The sequence below is a fragment of the Tamandua tetradactyla genome, chromosome 20, assembly GCF_023851605.1.
Source record: "Tamandua tetradactyla isolate mTamTet1 chromosome 20, mTamTet1.pri, whole genome shotgun sequence".
Lineage (NCBI taxonomy): Eukaryota > Metazoa > Chordata > Mammalia > Pilosa > Myrmecophagidae > Tamandua > Tamandua tetradactyla.
In genome coordinates this window covers 12,842,515-12,848,968 of record NC_135346.1, presented here as the reverse complement: position 1 = coordinate 12,848,968, position 6,454 = coordinate 12,842,515, and the positions used below count along the sequence as shown (strand labels likewise).

General features: G+C 46.7%; 1 long non-coding RNA gene across 1 annotated transcript; it reads left to right on the top strand.

The window, feature by feature from the left end:
• Positions 1 to 656: 656 nt before the first annotated feature.
• LOC143664443 (uncharacterized) lies at positions 657 to 5,620 on the top strand. The gene is made up of 3 exons (XR_013166421.1): positions 657 to 697; positions 4,447 to 4,688; positions 5,513 to 5,620. It is a non-coding gene; the product is annotated as an uncharacterized LOC143664443 (long non-coding RNA).
• The last annotated feature ends 834 nt before the right edge of the window (positions 5,621 to 6,454 follow it).

Sequence of the window (6,454 nt, the reverse complement as noted above, 5' to 3'; positions counted from 1 at the left end):
TCTTGTTCAACTTCTAATTTTCTCCGAAGTTAATAATTGCTCATTTTCTTTTCATTTGTTTTGTTTTATATGGACTAATTACAAATTATTCCCCAAACTACGACAGAACCGGAACTCTCTGAATATTTCAAACGCATCAGGCAATCTACTCGCTGTGCTCGGGAGGCCGAGGCTGAGGCAGCCTTGGCAGCCCCTCCCAGCCCCAGCTCCTGCCTGGACGGCTCTTGGTGAGCCAGGAAGGGCCACGGAGGCTCAGCCCGGAGCCTGGGCTCACCACCCTCCCAGCATCCCGCTTCATCCTCTTCCTTGGCTCTTTCCCTGCTTTGGGGAATCGGGCCCTCCATTAGCTTCCGTGAGGGTGGTAGGTGGAATTAGGCACCCCAAAGACCACACATTCTTCATCCTTCACCCTGTGGGCGCGAACCCATCGGGAGAAGATATTTTGAGGCGCTCGTTTTAGCTAGGATGTGGCCAATTGAAGCAGGGTGGGCCTTAATACCGATGATTAGAGTCAAATGTAAAGAGAATCCAGAACTGACAGAAGCCCCAAAGCAGAAGGCATGGCTGTGGGATGGGAGGCTGAAATACAAGCCAACAGAGCCTCCAAACCGTGAGCTGAAAGTTCCCATTGACGAGCCAGAACCCATTGTGACAAGACTTCGGACAAACCGAGACACCCAGACAGGGCGACTAGGAGGTAAGGCTTCCAAGACCTTGTTTATCTGAAAATGTCTCGATTCTAGGCTTACAGGTGATCGACAGTGTGGCTGGCTCTAGACTGGGAAGAGTCTCCCTCGGAATTTTGAAGGCGTTGTCCTATTGTCCTCTAACTTCCAACGCTGAGTCATCGGATGGCTTTCCGATTCCGAGGCTTGTTTGAGACCTGTCTATTTCCTTCAGAAGTTTTTAGGATTTCTTGTCATTTCTGTGTTCTACATTTTATGATGATGTTCCTTGGAATGGGTCTTTTTCTTTTTTTAAATTCATGATGCCGGGTACCTGAGGGTGGGTGGGGTGGGTGGAGGGGACGGTACTTGGCTTTTTCAGAGTGAGGCTCCCCAGTGTCCGTATTTAGGTCTTTTCTCTTGGGGTGATCCGTTTCTCCAGAGAAATTCTCCCATTACCTGCCTCGGTGAGAAGGGGAGGGATAAGTCCGAGAAACTTGTAGAAGCTCAGTGGGAGAAGGTGGTATGAGTCTTCACTGTTCACAATGCAGGCTTACCCTTATTCCCTCTGTTTATAATATGGTCCCTGTATTAGCCAAGGTTCTCCAGAAAAGCAGAGCTGACAGCCTCTGCACGCACACACACACACAAACACACACACAGGTACGTAAATATTGAGAGATTTATTATGCGAACTGGCTCATTCTACAATGCGGACTGGCAACGCTGGTTTCTACAGGGCAGGCTGCAGATTGGGAACTTGGTGAAGTTGACAATAAATTTGCTAGGAGAAGCTGGCCACCTGAAGTAGAACTAGAAATTCTTCTTTCTGACCACTGAAATCATCAGTTCTCCCTTTCAGGCTTTCAACTAACTGGATGAGGAGACTTCTCTCGCTGCTGAAGGCAGTCAGTCTCCTGTGCTGACTGCAGATGTGATCTGCCATAGATGCATCAACCGACCAATGAGCTGAATCTACGAAATACCCTCCTAGTAGCAATCAGACCAGGACTTGCTTGACCAAATGTCTGGATGCCATAAGCTACCCACGTTGACACACACGCTCAACCATCACAGTCCCTCACCCTCACTCTCAGCTGTGCCATCCCCGAGTCTAGAACATCTCTGATCCAAATTCTCCAGAGTCAACCTCTCAGCTTTTCTTTTTCCTTTGGCAAGGGAAGGTGATCATCTTCTAGGAGGCAAGAGTAGAACTTCCAGTTCTCATATGGGGTTTCCTCAAGTCCTCCCGCTTTTAGCCCCATCTCTGACCCTGCCTTCTGAGGCATTTGGTACCTCCTCAATTCTGGGCCTTTCCAGGTTCTGGATCGATTGGCTCATCCAATGCAGGCTTAGATTTCAGCTTTCTCTAACGTGCTATGTTAGCTTTTGCCCTTTTGCTTTCTATCTTTCCAACTGTTGTTGCTATAACTTGCCTTTTATCATCCTCTCTCTTCTTTGCCTTATCAAGAGATATCCTGTATCTGGTAATAAAACAGGCTGTTTCCCCAGCTGCAGACAATCCTGTCACCCCATGCAGCCAAGTGGCATTAACCACATGAGAATGGAAAGTGCTCAGAGCATGTGTTCCTGTCACTTTTAGATCTTCATAGCCATTTTTTAAGGGAATTTGGGGGGAGCAGAGATAAAAATATATGTTTATTCCTCTATGTTTACCCCAAAGTCCTGCATTTCTTCTTTATTTTGGAAGCATAAGCAGAGGCACAGCTCATCAGTTTATTTGTCCTCAAAAGGATGACCTTTACCAGACCCTGTTTCTTGGCTGAGATGCTTCTTTGTGTAACAGAAAACCCAATTCAAATGGCTTCAACAGTAGCAGGATTTATTTATCTCATTTAATGAGGTAGGACAGCTGCAGGGTTGGTTAATTCAGTTACTCAGTAATGTCATCAAGGGCACAGGCTCTTTCCATTTTCCTGTTCCATTTTTGTGCCCTTTATGGTCTCAAAATGGCTGCTGTGGTTCCAGCCAGTCCTTGCGTACCAATATGCAGAGGCAGAAAAGAAAGCGTCGCTTCCTTCTTTCACTTTCTTTTAAAATATATAATTTTTGAATAGGTGTTATATTTGCAGGTTTACAAATCTAAAACAATAACAAAGGAACGCAATAAAATGCTCCCTAAAACTTAGGCACCTATCTATTCTCCAATAGTTTCTTATGTATTCTTCCAGAATCTCTTTATATAATAGGGCACATTACAAGCAATTATAAATACATGGTTTTATCTATCTCCTTCCATTTTCTCCAAATGATTGCATACTCTAAATATTTTTTGACGTCTTGCTCTTTTTTTTCCAACTAGCAAAATATTTTGGTATATAAAGTGCATCCTCAAAATCGTTTTAAAGCTGTATTGTATTGTGTTATGGGGGAGATAACCTAATTTGTTTAACCAGTCTTTTTTTTGATAGACATTTAGCTTGCTTCCAGTCTTTGCTATTATAATCAATTCTGCAAATATGTTACTTTTTCTGTAGGATAAATTCCCAGAAGTGAAATTGCTGGGGCAGGAGGGATATGCATTTGTAACCTTGACAGATGTTGTCCAGTTGCCCTTCCTGGGGTTTGTATCAGTTTATACTCCCATCAGAAAGGTATGGGGGGCCTGTTTCCTCCTATTGACAGAGTGTGCTATCAACCTTTTGGATTCTTGCCAATCTGATAGGTGAAAACTGGCCCTTGTGTCTGTATTTAAGAGTTAAGAAACCATTCCCAGGAGCATCTACAGCAAAAATTGTTCTCTTGAACCACATCTCCTTGGCCAGAATTTTGTAATGTGCCCCTTCCTAAGCCAGTCATTGGCAAAAAATTAAATTACCCTGATTGGCTTGAGTTTAATTCAGATTTACATCCTGTGGTGGGCGCTGGGATAGGGGCCAGCCTTCCTGCTGCACGGATGCCCGGGCAACACCAGTGTTCTGTTAGCAAGGGAGTGAGGAAAATGGCTTTGGGTAGGTCCCCAGCAGGGTCTGTGACCATAGTTCTGGTCTGCTTATCTGCTGGAGGGCTTGGCTTCAGACCCGTATCTGTGAGCTTAGGCAAGGCTGCTCTGAGCGCTTTTCATTCTCATGTGGTTAATGCCACTTGGCTGCATGGGGTGAGAGGATGGTCTGAAGCTGGGGAAACAGCCTGTTTTATTACCAGATACAGGATAGCTCTTGATAAATATCTTGATCAGATCCAAGATAATGATTACCTAAACCGAGTCAGAGAAGAGCCTTGGCTTCAGAACTCTGCTACTTACTAGCTACGTCACTGCTTAGCCTCTCTGCACCTCAGTTTTCTCAGCTGTCAACTGGGCCAGGAACTCTTGCTTCAAGGGCTATTGAGAGCTTGAGAGAGATGGATACAGCATGTTCAGCCCAGGCTTTGACACACAAGGAACGCTCAAGAAGGGACTGCCCTGACTCAGATCTCTTGTCTCCCAGAGGGCGTGGGGAATCTCCTACCAACTCTGTCTTAGACCATGAACTTCTGGGAGGCATCATTGTTTCTGTGTCTCCAAGCCCAGGACACAGCCAGGCCTTGCAAAAGGCCCTCAATCTATGCTTCCTGAATGAATGAGAGACCAGCAACAGATTAGTGCCAAAGGCGCTGCAACTCAGCCTAATAGCATTTGGCTTTCTCGGCTATGTTGAGGCAGACTTTCCCTTGATACCAATCTGTATCGAATCATTTACACACGTCGCGCCACCTGATGATGCGTAGTGTTTATCTACGGCATCGGGTCCGTATTGATTTATCAATGCCTATTTTGCAGGAGGATCAATAGCTTAATTGCAACTCTGGCCAACAGGGGGATACAACCTGTTTGCCATGGAGAGAACAGCTCTGAATCAAGAACCTGTTGAAGCCTTTGTTTGTTCACCGTGAGACTTCCTGCATACAGTGCTGCTTCAGCAGACAGTGCCCCAGGGCCTGAGTGACCAGCTGTCACCACTGCCCTGGCAGAGGACTGCTGCTCTGTCCCAGAGAGACATGGCGACCGTGTTGGGTGTGCATGTAGGTGGCCTCGTGCAGGAGTGGGAGGGTGAGCCTCAGGGCGAGTCATCTTATGGGAAGGGCTCAAGGTGGGCGGGGGTGGGGTGGGGGGACAGCGCCTGCAGCTGGCCTGGGCTTCGTGCTCATCTTTTCGGGGATGGATATCACCCCTTTTAGCCCTGCCGCTCTGGCCATTTCTCCCGTAGCTCGAACACCTCTGGGCAGAGGTGTGTCTTGTATTGTCCATAGCCTCAGAGCCTCACACCATGCCAGGGACCCAGTGAAGCCTGGTTGAATGCTTGAGAATAAAACGTTCCATTTTCTGGGTTTTCTTTTGGTGTTTCCAGAAGGTCTGGAGCTGGTGAGAGAAGGCGGCGAGGCTCAGGCAGTAGGTGGTGCTCTATCTAAGTCCGAGACCTGAAGTCGGGGAGGAGAGCTCCTCACAAGAGCTCCAGAATCCATCCAACTTTCAGAGAGAGCAGAAAATGATGATTAAGCACTTCTTATCCTTTTAATTTTGAATAATATTGAAAAGCTTTATTTAATAAATGTTAGGGATTCATAATCAATCAACTAATATAATATCAATTTATTAAGCACCTACTAAGTGCCAGGCATGACATTAGCGGATTAACTCTGGTGGCACATTCTTCTTTATGTAACATGCCCCTCTGTCTCATCTATCTATATTACTTAGCTTTTAGAGGGTTACATTGATGAATTGCTCTATTAAAAGAGAATAAAGATATTTAAAGTCTTTAGTGGGAAAAAAATCACAAAGGAGTTTTTAAGACTAACTTAGAATTGTGTAGAATGTTCAGCACATTATGCTAATTTTTTTTCAGAAACTGAACAGCTTACAGGGGAGAAAAAATCAGCCTGTTCCCATCTTGTTGCAGAAGCCGGATAATCTACGTCTCATCAACGCTAACAAATCTACCCCCTAATAGCAGTTTGTGTTTGTAACAGTGAGAAATGCTTCCTTGGAAAATATTATTAGCACTTATATTATCCTACAGATTATATTCTCACTCAACTGAGGATCCCAGTAAAAATATAATAGCAGATTGCAGCCGATGGGCTCTCTATTTTTATGTTAGAGGCTTCATTATTTTGCAAAGTTGATGGAAATTCTTTGAAAATAAATGTACACACACACATACGCACATACACAGTTGCCAGCGTTCAAGTTGGCTAAGGAACCTGGGGCTGGGGGTAGGGCCGCAGCTTGCTGGGGTCCCAGACAGTCTGTCTTCAATATCTAGGAGGCCGGAGGAGCTGGCAGCGTCTGTGGAGTGGAAGTGGGGCAACTGTCCCCTGGAATGGGCCGAGTGATAGGAGGCTCTGAGTAAGCCCCAGCCCCTGCCTGGTCCCGGCTCTCACCCTGAACTCGCCACACTTGCTCAATAACCATCTTCCTTGCTAGGCTGTTGGTTCCACGAGGGCAGGGAGCAGGGTGGCTGGTCCCTGTTCTTGTCTCAGCACTTAGCACAGTGCCTGACACACCTAAGGACCCAGGACTGCTGCATGACCCGGTATGGTTCTGTCACCCAGGGACCTAGCACACATTTCCCTGCTGGGATTCGGCCTGCACGGGACACCTCTGCAGTCCGTGGGAAGGATCCCGGGCTCAGGCTGTGATCCTACTGATCCTGGGGGCAGGGCAGAGGAGGGGGACGTCCGCTTGGACCAAGGTGGCTGGAGAGGGCTCCTGGAGGAGGAGCTTCCATTGTCCACGGCTCCACTTTCCATTCCTTGTTTCCTCGGAGGTACACTGGGGTCTCTTT